Source organism: Canis lupus, chromosome 22 (assembly GCF_011100685.1).
Source record: "Canis lupus familiaris isolate Mischka breed German Shepherd chromosome 22, alternate assembly UU_Cfam_GSD_1.0, whole genome shotgun sequence".
Taxonomy (NCBI): domain Eukaryota; kingdom Metazoa; phylum Chordata; class Mammalia; order Carnivora; family Canidae; genus Canis; species Canis lupus.
This window is the reverse complement of record NC_049243.1, coordinates 50,603,369-50,626,192: the sequence shown is the minus strand read 5'-3', so window position 1 is coordinate 50,626,192 and position 22,824 is coordinate 50,603,369. Positions and strand designations below refer to the sequence as shown.

The window sequence follows — 22,824 nt, the reverse complement described above, 5'->3', positions numbered from 1 at the left end:
ATTTAAATTTTTCATCTTTTTAGAGAAGACCCCCAGGAGCTAAATGGGTGGGTCATATGGTAAGTGTGTGTTTAACTTTTTAAGAAACTGCCAAACTTTTCCAGAGTGGCTGTACCCCATCATTTTGCATCTCAGCCACGAATGTATGAGAGTTCCAGTTGCTCCATATTTTTGTTAGCACTTGATGTTGTCAGGGTTTTGGTTTTTTTTTTTTTTTTTTTTATTTAAGCCCTCCTAATAGGTGTGTTGTTTTTTTTTTTTTAATTATCTGATTTCAGTTTTTTTAGTATTCTAAAAAAATATTTTTAATAACTCTTGAGTAAATTACTGAATTAAATTTATTTTATATACCTATTATAAAAATAATTATTTTTGGCTTTTTGATGATATTCTGTATTTAAATACGGTAAATATTCCATATAGAAAATAATCAAAACCAGAATGTTATTTGGATAGATTTTCTTTTTTCTTTTTAAGATTCATCCATTCATGAGAGACATGGAGAGCACAGAGAGGCAGAGACATAGAGGGAAAAGTAGGTTCCCTGTGGGGAGCCCGATGTGGGACCCAATCCCAGGACCCTGGGATCATGACCTAAGCCAACGGCAGGTGCTCAACTGCTGAGCCACTCTGGTGCCACTAGATAGACTTTTCTTTAGTTTCACCAGTCAACACATCATATTTGGCAAAGGATTACAGAACAGTACCTGAATACATGATGCATTTTGCGGTGATCCATTCATTATAAGCATCTTGTGCTTGTCTCATTTCTATTTTATAGAAATTTTATAACTGCTTTTGGCATCAGTTTTATATTAGATTGATCAGGGGGCTCCCAGGTGGCTCAGTTGTTTAAGTGTCTGACTCTTGATTTCGGCTCAGGTCATGATCTCAGGGACGTGAGATCAAGCCTCGTGTTGGGCTCTGTGCCGGACATGGAGCCTGCTTAAGATTCTCTCTCCCTCTCCCCCTCTTCCCCACCGCCTCTAAACAACAACTTTATTTTAAAAAGAAAAAGAGGGCACCTGGGTGGCTTAGTTGGTTGAGCATCTGCCTTGGGCTCAGGACATGATTCCGGAGTCCTAGAATCGAGTCTCAGGTCTGGCTCCCTGCTCAGCAGAGAGACTTCTTCCTCTCCCTCTGCCCCTCCCCCCTGCTTGTACACACTCTCTCTCAAATAAATAAATAAAATCTTTTTTAAAAAAGAAAAAGATCTGTGAATAGTAAATTACATGGGAGCAACTGGATGTAAGAGTAATTTATTTGCCTTTTAACTACAGAGAACACTGCAGTGTTATAGTTTAAAAATGAACTCCCATGTGTCTAAAGCTGTAGTGAAAGCTTGCATTTGAATACCTTTTTCTTTATTAAAGCATATTGAGCTCAAGGAAGAAAACCATTTGTGAAATAAAGATCGTCTGCATCTCTTTGTATGACTTAGGGACCATAGTCACTGGTTACTATTGCCTGAAAGTGTGGAGTTGCCTCCTGGTTTAATTACCTAAATGTCACTGCTAATGCTTTTGTCCTTCCCTCCTTGAATTAGATGAAACTGTGGAGGTCACTGCTGGGGGACAGCTCTGTCAAGTCTCACCATTAGCTGCTATGGTTTGAGCTTCCAGTTGGTAGTATCATTTAACAGAACGGAAATTACCATCATCCAGAATCAGAGATTCTTCTGAATATTTCTGAAAAGTTGCTGAAGGATTAGGTCAATTGGGAGACCTTCCTTTGTAATCCCAGGGGCATTAGAAAGAAAGATGGAGGGGTGCAGTGGTTTAGCGCTGCCTGCAGCCCGGGGTGTGATCTTGGAGATCCAGGATCGGGTCCCAGGTCGGGCTCCGTGCGTGGAGCCTGCTTCTCCCTCTGCCTGTGTCTCTGCCTCTCTCTCTCTCTCTCTCTGTGTCTCTCATGAATAAATAAATAAAATCTTTTTTTTAAAAAAAAAAAAAAGAAAGATGGAGCCAGACAAAGAAACCAAGATGGAGGACCACTTGCCTGGTAGGCTTGAGGTTGCTGTGGTATGAAGACTGAGAGGCCAAGTGTTAGGAAAATTTGGTTCAAAATGTAAAGCAATGGGATGCGTTCCTGTGGCTAAGTCATTTTTGGTTTAAACCTAACAGTAATTAACCCTTATGTCAAGTAGGATTGGGATAAATAAAAAATAGTGAAGGATTAGGAAGGTTGTTACCTCCATTGGACCTAAGTCTTTGTTTCGTCTAAAAACAGTATAGATGTTCTTTAAACTTCATTCCTGTTGATACTAATAAAGTCCTATAGATGTGCATATGTAGTGTGGGGGGTGGAGGAACAATAGACATGTCCTGGGGCCTTAAATTGGGGCTTTGGAGTACCAGACTAATACATCTGCTGCCCCCTGGTGGCATCATGTTAAACAGTGACATTCGGCGGTGAGGCATTCCACAGAGCTGAGTCTTGCCTTGCAAGAGGAGACGTTTTCTCTTTCCGGCTCTGTTCATAATTACTATCTGTATGATCTTAGGCAAATCATTTAGTTTGATTACAGCCTATATTTCACTTCACCTTTAAAATGTAATTTTGAAAGTTTTTTCCAGCTTTCACATCTGCCAGAATTTCAAAATTCTCTGATGGTAATACCACATATTATGTACCGAAAGATGTTAAGTTCCACTTTCTCTTTTAGCAGCTAAATCCTAACAAGTCCCAGATATTTATTAAGAAAGCAGACTCTAGAGTAACTCCTGAGGCTTGATACGGACAGCAAACTGCATAGATGTATCTGTACCACTGTCCATAATCAATCAGTATGACAATCCTGCATTATGATGAAAGCTTACAAGTTATATCATTTAAAAAATATTTTAATTTTTATTGTGGTACAAAAATAACAAAATTTACCACCTTAACCATGTTTAAATATACAGTTCAGTAGCATTAAGTATTCACAGTGCTGTACAGCATACCTCCAAAACTTTCATCTTGTAAAACAAACTGTGTACCTGTTAAATAACTCCCCTCTCTTCCTCCAGTCCTTAGCAACCAAATTCTACTTTCTGCCTCTATGAATTTGACCATGTAAGTGGTATCATACAGTATTTGTCTTTTCATGACTGACTTATTTCACTTAGCAAAATGTCCCTAAGGTTTATCCATTTTGTAGCATGTGACAGCATTTCTTTCCTTTTTAAAGCTAAATATTGTCTGTAGATACCACATTTTATTTATCTATTCATCTGTGAATGGACACCTGGATTACTTCCACTTCTTTGCAATTGTGAATAAGGCTGTGCTGCATCATTTGTAGTATGCAGTGTTTACAAATGCAGAGAGGGTTTATACAATTTTTTCTGTGCATAAAAGGCTAAACTTTATTATGAAGAGCTACCATTCAGCCATGCTAGAAAACTAGGATATGGTGACTTTTTATGTGGATGAATAAGTTAGAAAGGAAGTATCTCACATGTGGTACTTCGCCCTGCTGGTAAAGGGCAAGGAAAGGTTCCCGGTTGTCTAGCAGGCTGAACTGCACCGGGCTTTACAATTCTGGCCAGTCCCTCTTGGAGGTCAACGCTGTGATTTTTGCTCAGGATGTCAGAAGGATGGCTTCTTCTTCCTCATGTCTCCCCTTTGTTTGAAGTCTGACCTGAACCCCAGTTACTTTAAAGAATGATTTTTTTTTTTAAAGAATGATGTTTTGATGGAGATTTTGGATTTTTAATTTCAGGCATGTCATCAGAAGCCAATCTAAACCAGGTTACCTCTGAATTTGGGTAGCAGACAGACAGGCTCAGAGGATTGGGCAGCGGGGAGGTGAGGCCATCTCACTTGTGGAGCATCACATAGAGAGAAAGCATTTCAGGTTCACTTCACTCTAGCTTTTCCTCACATCATTATGGTTAGAGTTAAAAACAAACATAAAGACTGTCCATTAACCCTGGGTGATTCCTGGGAATTCAGCCACCTGGGGCAATGGTTAAATCATGCTTCTGGAAGATGTGAACCCAGCCTCTGGGCTTCCTTCCCCTGAAGGCCCAGCTGCTGCCACCCCAGGGCACACCCAGCTCAGAGCCTGTGCAGAGAGCCCTGGACTGTGTTATGCTGCTGACACCAGGTGTTGAAAGTAAAAAATGTATTTATTCCACATTTTTAACATGATTATTCTTGTTGCTTAATATTTGTACTTAAGGCTGACCTCAAATCGTAAGAATAAAAACATGATGCTCCTAGAACATTTGTATTTAGTGATATTGCTGAGGGAACCCTCTCACAGTGAAATGATGGGGCACATTAAAGGCCTAACATGTATTATACTTGGAAGGGACCACCTTTTAGTTACTTAGAATCTTTTTAATGTATTTTCCTTTTTGTGTCACTTGGACAATTGAAGTGTTTTATTTTTAAAGACACAGGTTTCCACTTGTGTTACATCTTTAATATTTGAAAATTTTGCTTTTCTGGTTAATTGAACTTTCCATATAGATGAGAGTTAAGCAAAAATCTTTTCTAGAAAATCTTGTGAAATGAATAAATATGCCTTCCCTGTTCTTACAGTATACAGAGCATAATGAAGCCTCTTTTACCCTAAAATTAGTAATTCTGTAGTAGCATCAGCATAAAACTAAAGGACCTTACTCAGAGTAGGCAAGATATGGAAACAATCTGCGTGTCAACAGTTGAATAAAGTGTGTGTGTGTAATATTCCATTATATGTGGAATTATATATATATATAACATAATGGAATTTTATATATTATTCATATTACATATATTTATATCATATATATAGTTATAGTATTCAGTCATAGAAAAGAAGGAAATCCTGCCATTTGCAGCAACATGGAAGGACCTGGAGGACGTTATGTTAAGTGAAATTAGCCAAACACGGAAAGATAAACACTGTATAATATCACTTATTTGTGGAATTTAAAAGTGTTAAACTCATAGAAGCAGAGAGTAGAAGGGTGATTGCCCGTGACTAGGGGGAGAGGGAAATGGGAGCTGGGTACAGGGTACAGAATTCCAGCTGAGAGGAATTCACTCTAGGATCTACTGTGCAGCCTGGTGAACTATAGTTATAATACATCGTATTCTTAAAATTTGCTAAGACAGTGCACTCGAGTGTGTGGTAACTTGAGGTGAGGAGTGTGGTAATTAGCCTGATTGTGGTGATCATTTCACAATGTGTACATGTGTCAAGCCATCACATGATCCAGGGTGGGGGGAACCCTGAAAGACCCTTCCCTAGATGGGAAAGCTCACTGAGAAATAAATGGTTTCCCAAAAGATTAATCACTAGAGAGGTTTTTTAAATGTTGTATTTTATTATAAATACAGGTTCCTGTTCCAACTTCAGACTTACTAAATTAAACTTTGGGAAAAGGAGCCCAGGAGCAGGTATGATGAAACTTCCCGTGTTTCAGCAGCTCAGCAGAGTCTACTCAGTGACCCCAGGCTCCCCTCCATCCATCTTCCCGGGCAGGCTGTGCCCTAGGCTCCTGCCAGCCTCACCTTCCTACCTGGAGGCCCCGGGCCCGTCATCTCCCCCTAGGAATACCACCCCTGCCACCCTTCTGTTTCTTTCCAGGAGACCTTTGCCCTCTCTTCAAGGTCAGTTCATGGCCAAATCACACACAAGCAGGATTCAATTCTCTCTTTCTGTTCTTCATGACCCTCTGTTCAAGCACTTTTACCTGTCAGTATATTGTATTCTTGTATGTGTATCTTTTTAAAGATTTTTTTAATTTAGAGTTTTTATTGAGATGAAATTTACATAACATAAAATTCACTATTTTTTTTTTAAAGATTTTATTTATTTATTCATGAGAAACAGAGAGAGAGAGAGAGAGAGAGGCAGAGACACAGGCAGAGGGAGAAGCAGGCTCCACGCAGAAAGCCCGACAGGGACTTGATCCCGGAACCCCAGGATCACACCCTGGGCTGAAGGTGGCGCTAAATCATTGAGCCAACCGGGCTGCCCTAAAATTCACTACTTTTAAGTGAAGAACTCAGTAACATTCAGCACTTTCATAATGATGTATGACCACCCCTGTCTAGTTCCAGCACATTTTCATCATCCTGAAAGAAAATCCATGTAGGCTCGGCAGTCACTTCCAAACCGTCATTCCCTGCAGCCCCTGGCAACCACCGTGTCTGGATTCACCCATCCTGGTATTTTATATCATGGAATCAGACGATATGTGACCTTATGTCTAGCCTCCTTCACTTAGGATGTTTTCTGGGATCATCCATTTGTATCATACCTCATGTTATCCTAGGAGCTGTATCACAGCTGTTGTGTAACGAAGTTCCGCAGACTGAGGGCTTACACAACAGAATGTATGGAGGCTGCAAGTCCAGGGCACGGTTGATCTCTCCTGAAGGCTCTCTCCTGGACCAGCAGACAGCCGCCTTCTCCCTGTGTCCTTACATGGCCATCCCTCTGTTCCAGCATCCCTGCTGTCTAACTTTCCTCCTCTTATAAGGACACTGGTTGGACTGAACTAAGGCTTATTCTGAAGACCTCGTTTTAACTTAATCCCCTCTTTAAAGACCCTGTCTCCAAATATAGCTACAGTCTGAGGTGCTGGGGTTTTTATGAATTCGGCAAGAAGTGGGCACAATTCAGCCCATAACAATCAGTATATCTTGTTTGCAACTTAGGTTTCACACCATTTTCCACATTAGAGTTCTCTGAGCACATGCCCCCTCTTCCTTCTAGATTTTGAGCTTGAGGGCAGAGCTCCCATCTGTGTCCTCACAGTGTGGCAAGCTCTGGGTGGATGCTGAGTGCTGTGGCTCTGTCCAGACCCAGTACAGGGAGCTGAGTGTCCTCTTCTGTCCTCCATCTGCACCAGTACACAATACGTGTGTCTCCAATGAACTAATGATCCTTGTAGATCTTGTTGTTGGAGAAGGCAGTTTTTATCTAATACCTGCTTGGAAACTTTTGTTGTCATTGATTTCTTTCTGATCAAAATAGAGAAAAGAATTGGCTATTTGAGAATTCCCAGAACCAGGCAGACATACTCATTCATGTTCTCTGCATGTGCTGCATTATGGGGGACAAGTTAAAATGTGCTCCCTGTCCTTCAGGAATTTAGTAAGAGAGCAAATAACCAGAATGTAGGACAGAATGTGACCAGCGCACTAAGATACAAACAGAGAAGGCTTTGGGACAGAGGCAGGATCTAAGCTGAGATTTTATGGATGGGTTCGATTTGGGCAGGAAGGTATAAATGTAGTGTCCAGGTGGTAGTAAAAGATTAGGATTGAGGGAAGCTGGGGAGGGTTCAGGGAGCAACAGCAGGACAAGTTGGCGGGGCTCAGGCTGCAAGTACAAGGTGGGATTGCACACAGCTGGACAAGACGCAGGGGTGTCCTGAGCATCACCACCTGGGTTAGAGTTCCTGAACTTGCCTCAGGAAGCTCAGTACAGCTTAAGGGTGAAGGTCAGGGCTAGAGCTCCTAGAAAGGAGAGATCTGATTGGGACTGTAGCTATTTGGAGGTGGGTAAGGGCTTGAACTCCAGAATCAGACCAGCTCTGCTACTTGTTAGCTGTGTGACTTTGGTCAGGTCAGCTCTGTTGACCTATACCCTCTGTCTCCACTTCTTCATAGGCAGAATGGAAACAAAGGTGCCTAAATTACAGGTTTCCGGAAGGATTAAATCAGTTAAGATATGTAAAGTGCTTAGAAGTACACCTGGCTCTTTGTAAGTACTGCAGAAGTGCTGGTCAGGACTATTAGTGACACCAGGTTTGAAGAGGGTGATGATTACCCAAGGAAATACTACTTTTCTTGCAACACTAAAAAAGGGTGTGTGTGAGAGAATGGAAATCAAGATGTCAGCCTCTCCTAAACTTAGTTGACTAGATTATCTATTATTTGCTGTTAAGGGTATGTGACTGGGGACCACATAGGCAGGGCTTGTCATTTATGGAAAAATAAAATTTCACAGTGTTTCCATTGCATCCAGTAATTTGAACATTATGACAAAGCCAGTAAGGCAGGCAAGACAAGCGGTTCTTCCCTGTGAGGCTACGTGAGGTCCCCCAAGGGCTGCCCTGAATCCAGACCTTTTGAGTCCCACTATGTCACATGGCCTGGGAGAAGTTCCAAGGCAAATAAGCCTCTGTTTCCTGTATCTTCTCAGATCAGGGAACCTCTGGAGAGTGATCTTTTGAGCAGAATTAATATTTTTCTATTTATTTCATTGAAAATAACTCTGCTACGGTCCAAATGTTTGTGTGCCCCCAGAATTCTGTAAGTCACCCAGTCCATGTTATTTTTGTTACAACAACCTAAACTGACTCTTGTTTGTTGGGTACCTACATGGATGATACTCTGTACTGGGGCACTTTACCTGTGTTATCTGAGGGGGTGCCCACCCTACCTCCATGAAGTGCTGCTGTGCGACTGGACAGAGAAGGAAACCGAGACTCAGAGTTTCGGTCATTTGCCAGTGTCACTGTCCAGGCTGGCCTGATCTCAAAGCCAGTCCCCACAACAGACATGCTTCTGCCCATCCTGGGGCCCTGGAAAGATGGGTGAAAAGCACTCCCAGAACTCAGCATAGCTGAGTTCTAAGTAAGGGAATGTTTTCTGCACAGGTTTTTATTCTAAAGATAGCAAAAGGAGACCACTTGGAGAATGTTTGGCCTTTGAAAAATCATACTTTGAAATAGGCATCGTGTCTCAGAAGAGCCCTCACTGGCAAGACAAGCTCTAAAATGGGTCAGAAATGGGAGTAAAAGGGGTGCGTGCCTGGGTGGCTCGGTTGGTTAAGCATCTGCCTTTGGCTCAGGTGCTGGGATTGAGCCCCGTGTTGGGTTCCTGCTCAGTGGGGAGCCTGCTTCTCCCTCTTTCCCTGCTTGTGCTCTCACAGTCTCAAATAAAATCTTTAAAAAAAAATTTTTTTAAAGAAATGGGAGTAATGGAGCAAAATATGGGTCTTACCTCTCAGTAACAATCAGAAATAAGCAATTCTCTGGGGAAGTTTGTAACTAATATAGAACTTTTGCTTATATGAGAAAATAACCAAAGAGAAATACAAAGCAGAGTTCAGGAAGGTTAGATAATAAATGATGAGCCCAAGAAAGTTTAGATCATTAATGGCGAGTTAATAAGAAATGTAACTTGAAATACTGAAACAGTTTAAAATGTTCCAGGAATATTACTGTTTAACAAGACAGGTGAGTAGGCCAAGAGCTTACCCTATGGCTGCAGAGTCAGAAGTCAGGGACTGGGCAAATGAGACAGTGTGTGACTGTTGGGTGTTCTAGGTGCATTGTGATCAAATGATTCCCATAGTCGTAAGCCCTGGAGGAGATGGGGTGGGGGTGCAGCCTGGGCTGTCAGAGACATTCTGGATATCAGAGATTTCCCCCACATATACATCAGTCTTGTAGCTCACATGTCCTAGTGCTTTAGAAAACAACTGCACTATATTTGAGGACAACGTGTCCTAGAAACTTACACACAACTTGGACAAGAATCTAGGAAAACAGAGATAGATTATGTGAAGATATGGAATTGTCTATAACAAACAAACAAAAAAACCCAGGCAAGTCAAAAGCATCGAATTAGATCAAGTGATGATGGTACAGATACGGGTCCTTAACTGGGGGAGCAAGGGGGGGTCATTAGGTGAGAACAGTAGAAATAGGCATTTGTCCAACAGGCATTGTGTGCCTGAGGGCAAACCAGGTGCTCTGTGTCCTTATCCAGCCTTCTCAGGGCCTGGCTGAGGAAGAGGTTTTTCACCCAGCTGGTAACCTTGGTGGGGGTGGAACCTTCACCCCAGAGCAATTCTGTCTTGTTTCTGGATGTAGATTTGAGTTAAGCTTCCCTGGGTAAAAGTTAGGAAAAGAGAATATAGAGATTTCTCAACTGTCTTCATTGAAATTGGAGCAGAGAGGAATGGATAAATCAGTTTGGCAAAGATAAGGCCTAACTTTTATGGAGTCTTAACCTATTACAGAGGTGCCTGGGTGGCTTAGTTGATTTAGCATCTGACTCTTGGTCTTGGCTCAGGTCGTGATCTCAGGGTGGTGGGATCAAGCCCCACATCAGGCTTCACACTCAGTGCAGAGTCTGCTTTTGTTTTTGTCCTTATTAAGTTGTGCGAGTTTTTAAAAATATATTTTATATATTAACCCTTTATCAGATAGATGGTTTGCAAATATTTTGTTCCATTCAATAGATTGTCTTTTCATTCTGTTAATTATTTCTTTTGTCGTATAGAAGCTCTTTAGTTTTAATGTTCTCTCACTGATTTTGTTTTTGTTGCTTGTGCTTTTGGTGTCACACCTAAAAAATTGTTGCCAAGACCAATGTCAAGGAGGTTTACCCCTGTATTTTCTTGTAGTGATTTATTTATTTTAAAAGATTTTTAAAATTTATTCATGAGAGACACAGAAAGAGAGAGAGGCAGAGACACAGGCAGAGGGAGAAGCAGGCTCCATGTGGGGAACCCCATGTGGGACTTGATCCTGGGACTCCAGGATCACGCCCTGGGCGTGAAGGCAGGTGCTAAACCACTGAGCCACCTAGGGATCCCCTCTTGTAGGAATTTAAGTTTCAAGTTTTATTTTAAATTTCTAATCCATTTCAAGTTAATTTTTGTGTGTGATGTAAGATGAGTATTCAATTGTATTTTTCTGCATGCGGCTGTTAAGTTTTCATGATACCATTCATTGAAGAAACTGTCCTGGGCAGCCCTGGTGGCGCAGCGGTTTGGCACCGCGTGCAGCCTGGGGTGTGATCCTGGAGACCCAAGATCGAGTCCCACGTCGGGCTCCCTGCATGAGCCTGCTTCTCCCTCTGCCTGTGTCTCTGCCTCTCTCTCTCTGTGTCTATGAATAAATAAATAAAATCTTAAAAAAAAGAAACTGTCCTTTTCCCATTGTGTATTCTTGGCTCCACATTAGTTGACCATATATGCTGAGATTTATTTCTGGGCTCCCAATTCTGTTCCATTGTCCATGTGTTTATGTTTATGCTACTACCATACTGTTTTAATTACTATTGCTTTGTAGTATAGATTTAAATCAGGAAGTACGATGCCTGCAGCTTTGTTCTTCCTTCTCAGGACTGCTTTGTCTGTTTGGGAACTTTTGTGGTTTCATACAAGTTTTTTTTTAAGATTTTTTTTTTTTTAAGATTTTATTTATTCATGAGAGACAGAGAGAGAATGGCAGAGACACAGGCAGAGGGAGAAGCAGACTCCATGCAGGGAGCCTGACGTGGGACTCGATCCCGAGTCTCCAGGATCACGCCCTGGGCTAAAGGCGGTGCTAAACTGCTGAGCCACCCGGGCTGCCCTCTTTCATTCTATTTAATGTGGTGTATCATATTTGTTGATTTGTGTATAACAAACCATCCTTGCATCCCAGGGATAAATTCCACTTGATTATCATGTGTGATCTTTTTAATGTGCTATTACATTCCATTTGCTAGTATTTTGTTAAGAATTTTTGCATCTGGGAGCCCCGGTGGCTTAGCGGTTTAGCATTTGCCTTTGGCCCGGGCATGATCCTGGAGACCCGGGATCAAGTCCTACATTGGGCTCCCTGCATGGAGCCTGCTTCTCCCTCTGCCTGTGTCTCTCCCTCTCTCTCCTTCTGTGTCTCTCATGAATAAATAAATAAATTCTTTAAAAAAAATTTGCATCTGTATTCATCAGGAATATGAGTCTGTAGTCTTCTAGTGGTGTTGTTATTTGGCTTTGGTATCAGGGTAACATTGAACTTGTAAAATGAATTTGGGAGTGTTCCCATCTCTACCATTTTTTGGCTGAATTTGAGAAGGATTGGTATTAATTCTCCTTTAAATGTTTTGTAGAATTCAGTAAAACCATATGGTCCTGGGCTTTTCTTTATTAAGAGGTTGTTTGTTTGTTTTTAAGATTTTATTTATTTATTCGTGAGAGACAGAGAGAGAGAGAGGCAGAGACACAGGCAGAGGGAGAAGCAGGCTCCATGCAGGGAGCCTCATGCGGGACTCGGTCCCAGACCCCAGTATCATGCCCTGAGCCAAAGGTAGATGCTCAACTGTTGAGCCACCCAGGAGTCCCTGGGAGGTTTTTGATTACTGATTTAATCTCCTTATTTGTTGTTGGTCTGTTCACGGTATCAATTGTAATGTCTCCTCTTTTATCTATGATTTTATTTGCTTGAGTCTTTTTGTCTTAGTCTAGCTAAAGTTTTCTCAGTTTTACCTTTTAAAAAAAACCAGCTTTTAGTAGCTTCATTGATATCTTCTATTATTTTTTTTTACCTCTATTTATTTCTGCTCTGATCTTTGTTATTCCCTCCTTCTGCAAACTTTAGGCGTAATTTGTTCTTCTTTTCCTACTTCCTGGATGTCTGTCTTCTACTCTGTTAATATATATGTCTTAAAAATGTAATGCACAGGGGCACCTGGATGGCTCAGTTGGTTATGCCTCTTGATTTAGGCTTAGGTCACAGTCTCAGGATCCTGGGATCAAGCCCTGTGTCAGGCTCCCTGCTCAGTGAGGAGTCTGCTTGTCCTCTTCCCTCTCCCTCTTCCCCTACCCACAGATGTGCATGCATGCTTACTCTCTCAAATAAAATCTTTTTTAAAAATTGTAATGCACATTTTTTAAAAAGATTTATTTTTATAGAGAGAGTGCAAGCTGGGGGAGGGACAGAGGGAGAGAAAGAGAGTCCCCAGCAGACTCCTCACTGAGCACAGAGGCCGATACAGGGCTCAGTCTCAAGACCCTGAGATCATGACTTGAGCCAAAATCAAAAGGCTTAACTGACTGAGCCACCTAGGCTCCCTATAGTGCACAATTGATGAAAGTGTAACACATCAGGAATGTGTAGAGTTCATGTAGCCTGATGGATTTCCTACTAGGAACATGCCATGTAAGCAGCATCTAGATCAGGTGTCCTCATGTCTTTCCTCAGTGGCAGCTACTGTCCTGACATCCAGCCCCAGAGACTAGTCTGGCTGTTACTCATGTTCATATAAATACAGTCACACAGTTTGTGCTGTTTCTCCCTGACTTCTATCACTTGGCGTTGCTGGTGAGATTCATCCGTGGTGCTACACGTGGTTGGCCATTCATTCCCACTGCTGTTGGTCCCCACAGTGTACCCCACTTTATTAGCCCATTTTACCGGAGGTAGTCATCTGGGTAGGAACTGCTTTTGGGCCATTACAAATGGAGCTGATCAGAAATGCTTGTCACTTTTTGCGCACTTGTGTTGACATTTCTGTGGAGCATCTGCCTGGAGTGGATGGCAGGGTCATGGGGGAGGCACAGGCCCAGCTTCCATAGATACTGTCAAGCAGCTTTCCACTGGGGTTGCCCTAAATAATTTTTTAAAACAGAAATCTTACCATGTCACTTCCTAGGTTTAATACGTTTAGTTACTGCCATCACATAGGGCTGAAACCTGGGCCCAGCCTCCCTCCTTTGCCTCTTCCCCTGTGGTCCTGGCCTTACACGCACACTCTACCCCCAGGCATGGCCAGGCCATCCCCCCTGCCCTGACTATCCATTTGTCCCCTAACCCTGACTTGTGCCCACCTCTTTCCTGTTTCTCCTCGAAGACTCTGCTGTTCAGATAGTCATCCTTCAGGACACATGGTGCCCTGGTGCCCCAGGCATGTCTCATTGGCCTCCCCACAGTTGTTTTGTAGTCATCTTTTAATTCTTAGCCCGTGGGGAGGAGGTATAGTCCATCTGGGCTGCATCAGTCTTGCTTCTTCTATGAGCTAGAGACCAGCTCTCTGAAGAACGGTCTTTATTCTAGAATGGGAACAGTAGGAGGGAGGGCGAAATTTCCTAACTCAAAAATAGTTGAGGGATCCCTAGGTGGCGCAGCGGTTTGGCGCCTGCCTTTGGCCTAGGGCGTGATCCTGGAGACCCAGGATCGAATCCCACATCGGGCTCCCAGTGCATGGAGCCTGCTTCTCCCTCTGCCTGTGTCTCTGCCTCTCTCTCTCTCTCTCTCTCTGTGACTATCATAAATAAATAAAAATTTAAAAAAAATAGTTGAAATTGTTGTTCTAGTAATATAATGCCAAGTTTGCGTGAATGTTGAAGGATCCGCTCCTTTGGGCCACTGTGGTGCCGGGGGTCCCCCTGCTTGCTGCCTCTGCACCGTGGTCATGCTGGATAGCAGGGCCCAGGTGTCCTGGTTGGAGGGCCCATTCGAAGGACTGGTGTAGGGGTACCCGGGGGGCTCAGTCGGTTTAGCATCTGCCTGCAGCTCGAGTCATGATCTCAGGGTCCTGGGATCGAGCCCTACATGGGGCTCCCTGCTCAGCAGAGAGTCTGCTGCTCCTTCTCTACCCACCCCTCCCCTGCTCATGTTCTTTCTCTCTAATAAATAAATAAAATCTTTTTTAAAAAGATCCAAAACAAAGGACTGGTAGGAAACGACATATCCACTTCAACCAAGACTCTCCTTGATTCTTAGTTTGTGGCTTGTGAAGCAGGGCCTTGGGGAGTTGGGGGGGGCGGTTATTTGTTTCCTCTCTGGGGAGATCCCTGAGATACCATGTGACACCTGTTACCTCAGCCTCAGCTGGGGGAGGAGCTGCTGACCACAGACTGTCCCAGGATGGGGGGAAGGTGGACGAGAGAGACCTTATTTTCTTGTCTTTGTTGTTTACATATATGACATGTTTCTTGGGGTTTTTAAATATATATATAAGAAAGCCATTTGGGGCAAGAAAAATGACAAAGTTCCTCCAGAAAACTAAAATTCTTGGGCTATTTGATTAGAAAAATGTTTGAATAAACACAATGGTAGCTCCCTGAATCCTTCTGTTTATCGTGATTGAAAGAACATTAAGAAACCTAACAAAAAAGTCTAGTAATGGAAAAAACTAAGCTACTCTGTTTTTGAAATTTTTGAAAAAGTGTTTAAACTGAATACAGCAGCATCTATTCTCTGATAACCACAAAGTAGCAACGAGGGATTTTTAGATTCTCACTGGATTTTGCGCTTCCAGGAATAGACTCTGTGTTAGCTTTTAAGTGCTTTTTAAAAGCCAAGTATAGACTAACTTGTGCTTTTTAGTAATATTTAGAGTCCTGAGATCCACCCCCCTACACTAGAGAGGCCAGAGCATCATGAACCCTGAGAAAGAATGGTGTGTTCAGCCTCAGAGCTGCTGGCCGCTGGCCCTAATGGTACCATAGCTTTTAAAGTGGGATTAAAAAATTTTTTCTGGTGGGGGTTTCGTATATGAAAGGATTGGATTCAGTTAGTTCAGTGCATCCAGTTCCCCTGAAACCCCTCCAACACAACATGTTTTTCTAGTAGTTTTTGGACCCAAAGAATCCTGGCTGCTGTCGGCAGACAGCGACCTGCTGTGTGTTTTAGGACTCAGGAATGTGAGTGAAGGATCTACTTTAGGTAAAGTATTTAAAAGCATGTTCATAACACAGCCTTCATTTCATCCCCACTTCTTTCTTATAATTCAGAGTTTTAGCTGTTCTCTTAACTGTTTTAATTGAGTTGAACTGAGGGTAATGAGAAAAGCATTGGAAGGATTTGAATGCTTGAGGGACAGATAATTAATCAAAAACCCCATTAGGCTTAATTTTCTGTGCTTTTGTTTTTTCAAAAACTTTTTAAAAAATGGTTAAAAATGGAGAATCATGTGTCACATATGCATGTGGGGTGATTCTTCTGATGAGAGGCAGTCAGTGTCTGTCTGGTTTGCCTTCCTCACCCTTGCCTGTCCGACAACCTCCAGGTAACCAGGATTTTTGCAGAGAATTTAAACTGGCTTTATCAATAGTTTTAGCAAAAGGTAATTCTGCAGGTAAATCTGTTACCGAAAGAAATGAGTTCTGAAGTCCAGAGCCCCCTGGAAATGGAGTTTGGATTATTGCTGACTCGCTGTGGGCTGGCCATGCCAACCAGTAGTAGAGCCCTGGGTGGGGAGCACAGTCCTGGCCCTAGTGTAATGTGGGTTACCAGGTTAGCACCAGACCAGTGGGTGGGAGCCACGTGTTGGTGGTCCCTGAGTAATGCTCAGGGTGCCTTTTGTAACATAGATGGCGTGCTGGAGCTTTGTCGTTGTACTTGGTCATGTTCCAGGGTCTTTTCACTAACTTGTTCTGCCCCACGTCATTGGGAGGCCTTTGACTGGCTCTCCTGCAGACCCTGGTCCAGGAGCAGCCAAGTCCAAGATGCCTGCATCTCTCACTCCCAATCACTGTGGCCTTGCCCCATTTGGCTGGGTGAGGCAGGTGTCTCTGACCATCAGCTGGGGCTTGGCTTTGACCTCTGACTTCTCGGCTCTCTGTCCAGTGCTCCTTCTGGGAGGCTTCTTCCCCCTAAGCTATGCAATATTATATTAAATATAGGGAGCATGGGCTCAGGAGCCCTCACCCGCATTTGTAACATTATTCACTTTTGGGTAGGCCTGACTTCGGCAGGTTGTTTAAACACATGTGTGTTCTCTTCTTGGAATTGTTAGCAAACCACCTAAAGGAATGGTTTTCTTTTTTCTTTTTTTTTTTTTTTTAATTTTTATTTATTTATGATAGTCACACAGAGAGAGAGAGAGAGAGAGAGAGAGGCAGAGACACAGGCAGAGGGAGAAGCAGGCTCCATGCACCGGGAGCCCGATGTGGGATTCGATCCCGGGACTCCAGGATCGCGCCCTGGGCCAAAGGCAGGCGCCAAACCACTGCGCCACCCAGGGATCCCAGGAATGGTTTTCTATGACATTTTGTAATAGTGTTTTTCTGTTGCTTCAGACTTAAATTTAAGTGTATTTCCAGGCTCCCCATTTCTCACCTTAGAAAGCAGAACAGCTAAATAAAAACCACTTTTGTTAAGATAGCCTTAAAATGTTTCTGAAAAACAAAACCTTTTATTTTTAAATTTTTTTTAATGATTTTATTTATTTACTCATGAAAAACACACAGAGAGAGGCAGAGACACAGGCAGAGGGAGAAGCAGTCTCCTCGGGAGCCCGATGCGAGACTCGATCCTGGGACCCCGGAATCACACCCTAGGCTGAAGGCAGACGCTCAACTGCTGAGCCACCCGGGCTGCCCCAAAACAAAACCTTTTAGATGGTGCACTGAGGGATAGTCATTCCCATTCCCTCTGTTGCTTTTGGCTCGAGTTGCCACCAAGAAAAACAAAGACCCTCGGGGGGGATACAAGGTGGGTGGAGGGTCACCTGCCTCTAACCAGACCGCTTGGCCCTGTTGCTATGCCCTGCAGACGGATGTCGGGTTGGGACACGACGCACATTCTTGGCTTTTTCTCCTTGATCGGAGGGCTTGTGCCAGGCAGAATGAACATATTTTGAGCAAGTGCCAGCATGTCAGTTAAGAGCTGCACTCTCCTCTAGCAGGCTTGCAAAAACCCTCTTAAGGGCAAATCATTTGCTGTATTTCCTAGTAGCCAAGTGTGAGAAACCTCTGCTTGGTCAGTGGCAGTGCGGACAGGCCCTGGGTGGGTAATGACAGCTTGTGAGACCCGAATCTCAGTAGCCATGCCCAGAGCTCACGGCACTCACAGCCCCACCTCCGAGGGCTGCTTCACCTGCCACGAGCCCAGAGAACAGATCCAGAGAAATTTGCTGGCCTCGTTTTACTGCATGTTGGGTTCCAGAAAGTAACTAAGTTTAAGGGAGGCCACCACAAATCCTAAATAAAAGATGGGAAGGTTTTGCTGTTGATTGGGAACTGTGAAGCATCATGAACTCAAATAAGAATATAAACCTGTAATAGTAATTATAGACTGAGAGGCCAGCCAGTTGTGTTCCCTCTATGATCTCAGTATTTTTCTTTAGATCAGTTTTCTTTGAGATAAAATTTTACAGACAAGAAAATTCACACCTGGAAAGTCGAACCCTCTGGTAGATCATTCTGAAAAATATATATACCTCCTTCCAGTATTCCAAGGAAGTTCTGCTGGGAATGGAGTTTTGCTTCTCTGAGCAAGACAGTCACAGGCAAGACATGACCTCTTGTCTTTGCTCTGAGTCTCCCACACATTGTGGGACCCTGGGGTTCTGTGCTCCTGGAACATCAAGAATGCTGTGCCTCTGGCTGCGTGGATCTCCTCTGTTCACTAGTGTCCCATCAGACTTCACTTAACACAAGTTCAAAGATAAAAGTAGTAAGAATTCCAGGATGGTGGCAGCTTCTGAGTGCGGATTCCATGGTGCACGCCTGGAAGGCTGCAGTGATGTATGCTCAGTGCTCAGCGAACACCTGTGGGTGCCTTCTGGGTGAGGACATCAATGGAGCCCAGTGTGGAGCCGTGGTCCGAGCCACTGGCCGCCTGGGCCCCCTGGAGGCAGGAAGGTATCCCTGTTCTGCAGTTTAGGGCAGGAAGCAATGAGAGGAGTGTCTCCTCCCAGAGCTGGGTGAGAGCAAACACATCTGCTCTGTTGGCTATAACTGGCTAAGTCACTCTGTCTCAGTTTCTCCATCTGTAAAATGGGAGAAGCTAGAGACTAAGGAGATCTCCCATTGAGTGTTAACTTGCATGGGGCAGGCACGAGTAAATGCCGTTCCGTTGTGGAGGCCGGCATTATTCCTGTTGTCCCCTCTGAGCCACAGGTGGGCCCCCTGTGGGGATGAGCCTCAGCACCTTGTCCATGGGCAAGCCCGTGCTGGTACCAGTGCTCTCCCTCCACCTCCGGCAGCACATGGTCTCTGGCGGGCGCGGCCAGGCCTCTCCTGAGTGTTCAGTGCCTCCTCCCCGAGCCTGATGGGGGGGTGGGGGTGGGGGGCTGTTACTCCAGGCTGTGGCCCCGGCAGGCCCGGCCCGTTCACCATCCAGCCTGTTTCCATCGAGCCCTTTCCCTGACTGGGTGTTCGGGGAGTTTACAGCTGTTCTTTGCAGACTTTCAGAGTAGGCCTGGGGGTGTGTGGGGATGGTCCTATCTCCCTTGTTGGTCACTTTGTTTTAAAGATGGTAAAAGAATTGCCTTAAATGGGCAGCCTGGGTGGCTCAGCAGTTAAGCGCTGCCTTCAGCCCAGGGCGTGATCCTGGAGACCCGGGATCAAGTCCTGCGTCAGTCCCCCTGCATGGAGCCTGCTTCTCTCTCTGCCTCTCTCTGTCTCTCATGAATAAATAAATAAAATCTTTTTTTTTTTTTTTTAATTCATAGAGACAGAGAGAGAGAGAGGCAGAGACACAGGCAGAGGGAGAAGCAGGCACCATGCAGAGACCTGACATGGGACTGGATCTAGAGTCTCCAGGATCATGCCCTAGGCTGCAGGCGGCACTAAACCACTGCATCACCGGGGCTGCCCTAAATAAATAAAATCTAAAAAAAAAAAAAAAAAAAAAGAATTGCCTTAAAGGTGGTATGACATTAAAACATTCCTTTGTAAAATGTCCGGCACAGCCAGAGTGAAAACCCATGGGATGGTGGCTGAGGCAGCGTTCAGAGGCCCCAGTGTGGCATCAGGGCCCATAAAGCCCCTATTTGTTGCACGGCCGTGAAGGGATAGGGCAGGAGGGGACAGCTGTGAACCGAGATCCCTCACTTCGTGAGTTCAAAGGCACTGCAGTTTTGCCGGAGCCGCTTGGTTAATGTAAGAAAAGTGTTTTGCCGTAACCGTTTCTGGGGTATTCACTGGGGTGGGCGAGGGTCGGCGGGCAGGAAGCCCTGTCGCTGCTGTAAAGAAAGCAGCAGGCAGCAGGGCGACAGTATCAAAGTGCCCACAGGATGCAGCCGAGCCCCCCTGCCCCCCGCCCCGGGGGCCACTTGAGGGGAGCCTGACAGGGCCTCACGGCCCTGCGGGCTCGGGCCCAGCTCCCGCGCAGGGTTCAAGGGATTTTGTTTTTTCACCTGTTTCCTACAGCTCTGAGAAACTTGTGAAGAATTAATGGGTAACTGTATGGGACACTCGGGCGTTGTCTCCAGGGAAAGTAGCAGCCAGCAGGGCGGGAGAAGCAGCCCCGGGACTGAGCTGGGGGCTGGGCGGGGTGGGGGGGGCTCTGTGGAGCAGGACCGGTCCAGAGTGCAGGCAGGCCCGCAGCCCCCCGGCTTCCGGCTGAGATCTGGCCCCACGGGTCAGGCCTGCCGGAGGCTCCTGCACACGCCCGTGGCCCCGTGGCCCGTAGCCCACGAGCCCAGAGCGCAAGGCCGCGCGCATCCTGCACCCCTTACGGCAGGCAGTGGCCATTGCTGGTGGCCAAGAAAACAGACAACTGCCATTCCCTGGATCGTTACACTTTAATCCACGCGGGATGAGTATTCTCTGGAGGCGCCTTTCTTTAAAGGTTGTCTTCATGTTAGAAAATGATGTCCATTTAAGTCCTTTTGCGGATAAGTTTAAGAAGAGCTCAGTATTAGCCCCTTTTTTGTTGGGCTCACCTGGTCTGCATGTGTTCCCGAATAGGTCCTCAGCACGCGCAGTAGTCACTGTGTATGAACTAGCATCATAAACCCTTCAGCCGAACCCTGCCTTGTACACTCTTAGCACCAGGTGGCTAGGAAAAAAAAATTAAGCAGGAAAAATTCAACAATTATAGGAATGACTTGTAATCACTTTCAATTTCTGCTTCAGCGATGAAATATGAAACCATAGACGGGTTGCGCCTGCAGACCAGAACTGCTGAGTAAGTGACAGGCATCTCCTGCAGCGCCAGGCCGAGCAGCACATCCAGGATTGGCTTTGTTTTCTTAAACACCGACGATACTCAAGTAGCCACATTTTGCTGAAGTAAAACTTTTCGAGACTCTCTGAGCCTGTCCCCCCTTCCCTGCAGACCCCCGGCTGTCCACACCACTCCCAAACAGTTGGGTTTGGGACAGGGGTTCAGTTTGGGGGCTCTTCGATTCCCAAGTGGAAGGTGCTGAGACCCTGGTGCAGCAACAGCCTCCACTCAGGCCTGTGCGCATTGATCACATCGTTGGAGGAGATGGCACTCGGGGTCATTCAGAGCTGCCTTTCCTACCTGAGAGTGACATATGCCACGTTGAATGTTAGTCTCCCTGCTTCTCTCTCATTGCTTTTGTAGGGAAATCCATGCCTGGGGGATGGTGACCTAACAGGTAGAAAACACTGTGAGACTTTTTCTCCTAGACTGCATTTGTTAGAGGAAGGTCAGGCACCGGAACCCCCTGCCCCCACATGACTGTGGCGTTTAGAGTGGTGGGTCTTATCCCACCAATACAGAACCCCTCCAGTTCACTGGCCTGCACTTCCTGTGGCGTGCAGTTTCTCCTGTGCATTCAGTTTCCCTTCCATTCTCTAAGTTATTAACTTTGACAAGTCACCTCTTGGTTGTACATGATTTTATTCACAATTTGTTTTTCTGATTCAAAGTGAACATGAGTGCCTTCATCCTCTAATGGGAATTAATTGCTTGTTTCAGTGCTTAACTCTGATCCTTTCTCAATCCCCACAGGGATGAGTTTCTTCCTGCAGGATCTCTGTTTGTTCAAAACACAATCAGAAAGGTAATGATGTTTTTCTTATGAAAGGAGCCAGAAATGCAAAATGTTAATTCTTTTCTTACATAAGTAGTAAAGGATACAACTCAATAGATGAAATGTAGACTATTAAAATTTGGTCATTTTGGCAGGCTGCATTATTACCTAGAAAAGAAGTTTAATTTTTATTGTCAAGTTTTCTTTCACAAGAAGAACTTGTCTTCTGCGGAAGAAAGCTGCTGGAATGATTCTCCACAGAGTTAAAGTTAATCTGTGGTCTACCCACAATCGTTTCTATGTAACACCACCTTCCCAGGTATCCTTGGCTCTGAAAAATCATTAAGGCCCAACCAGTAATTGATATGGCATGATTCCCTCTCCCATTTATTATGCAGAATATTCATTTTTTAGGAGGCTTCATTGAAAAGCATATAAGCTAGTAGTAGTATAGTAGTAGATATTTTTATCATTTTAATATTCCTGCTGAGGATTGATGCAAAAATTCTAAATATATTAGCAAACAGAATTCAGCAACACATTACAAGAATTATGTACCATGGCAAAGTGGACTTTATCTCAGGAATGCAAGGGTGGTTCGACATAAGAAAATCAATGTAATGCATATTAACAAAATGAAGGAAAAAAAGTTTGACAAAATTCAGCACCAGTTTGTGGTGAAAACACTTAAAGTAGGAATAGAAGGAAACTACCTCAACATGATAGAGGCCATATATGAAAAACCCCAAACTAACCTCATTCTCAAAAATAAAAGACAATGTTTTTCCTTTAAGAATAGAAATTAGATAAGGATGCTATTAAACATAGTATCAGAAGTCCTACCTGAAACAATCAGGCAAAAAAGTAATGTGAGAGATCCAAATTAGAAAGGAAGAAGTAAAAATAATTATCACTGCTTATGTTATCTTATATGTAGAAAGCTCTAAGATTTCTATAAGAAAACTGTTAGAACTAATAAATGAATTCATGAAAGCTGCAGGATACAAAATCAGTGCACAAAAAGTCAGTTGCATTTTTATATATTAACAATGGAAAATCTGAAAATATAAAAACTAATTCCTCCTCTTAGAGTAACATCAAAAATAATAAAATACCTAGGAATAAACATAACCACGGAGGTGAAAGACTTACACACTGAAAATTACCAACATGTTGCTTAAAAACATTAAAGACAAATAAATGGAAAGAAAGCTCATGTCCATGGATTGGAAGACTATTGTTAGGATGCTAACACTACCCACAGTGATCTACAGGTTTAAGGTAGCTCTTATGAAAATTTCTAAAGGTGCATTTTTGCAGAAATAGAAAAATCCATCCTGAAATTCATAAGGAATATCAAGGGACCCCAAATAAGCAAAGTCATCTTGAAAAATAACAAAGTTGGAGCTCTCATGCTTACTGATCTCAAAAAACTTA

The 22,824-nt window shown here is 44.0% G+C and overlaps 1 protein-coding gene across 15 annotated transcripts in view; it reads left to right on the top strand.

Moving 5' to 3' along the window:
- The window catches only part of GGACT (gamma-glutamylamine cyclotransferase), a 42,517-nt gene that overhangs the window by 7,866 nt on the left and 11,827 nt on the right, over positions 1–22,824 (top strand). Inside the window, exons 4-5 of one of the 15 annotated variants that reach the window (XR_005376527.1) lie at positions 5,317–5,376; positions 6,258–10,073. The exons of 7 other annotated variants lie outside the window; for them this stretch is intronic. The gene's annotated coding sequence lies outside the window, so the exon portion shown is untranslated. Of the gene's footprint in view, positions 1–5,316; positions 5,377–6,257; positions 10,074–11,909; positions 11,958–19,113; positions 19,132–19,353; positions 19,373–20,521; positions 21,310–21,365; positions 21,418–22,824 lie in introns of those variants that run through there. 7 more of the 15 variants (XM_038569974.1, XR_005376523.1, XR_005376529.1 and 4 more) reach the window with 7 other exon arrangements.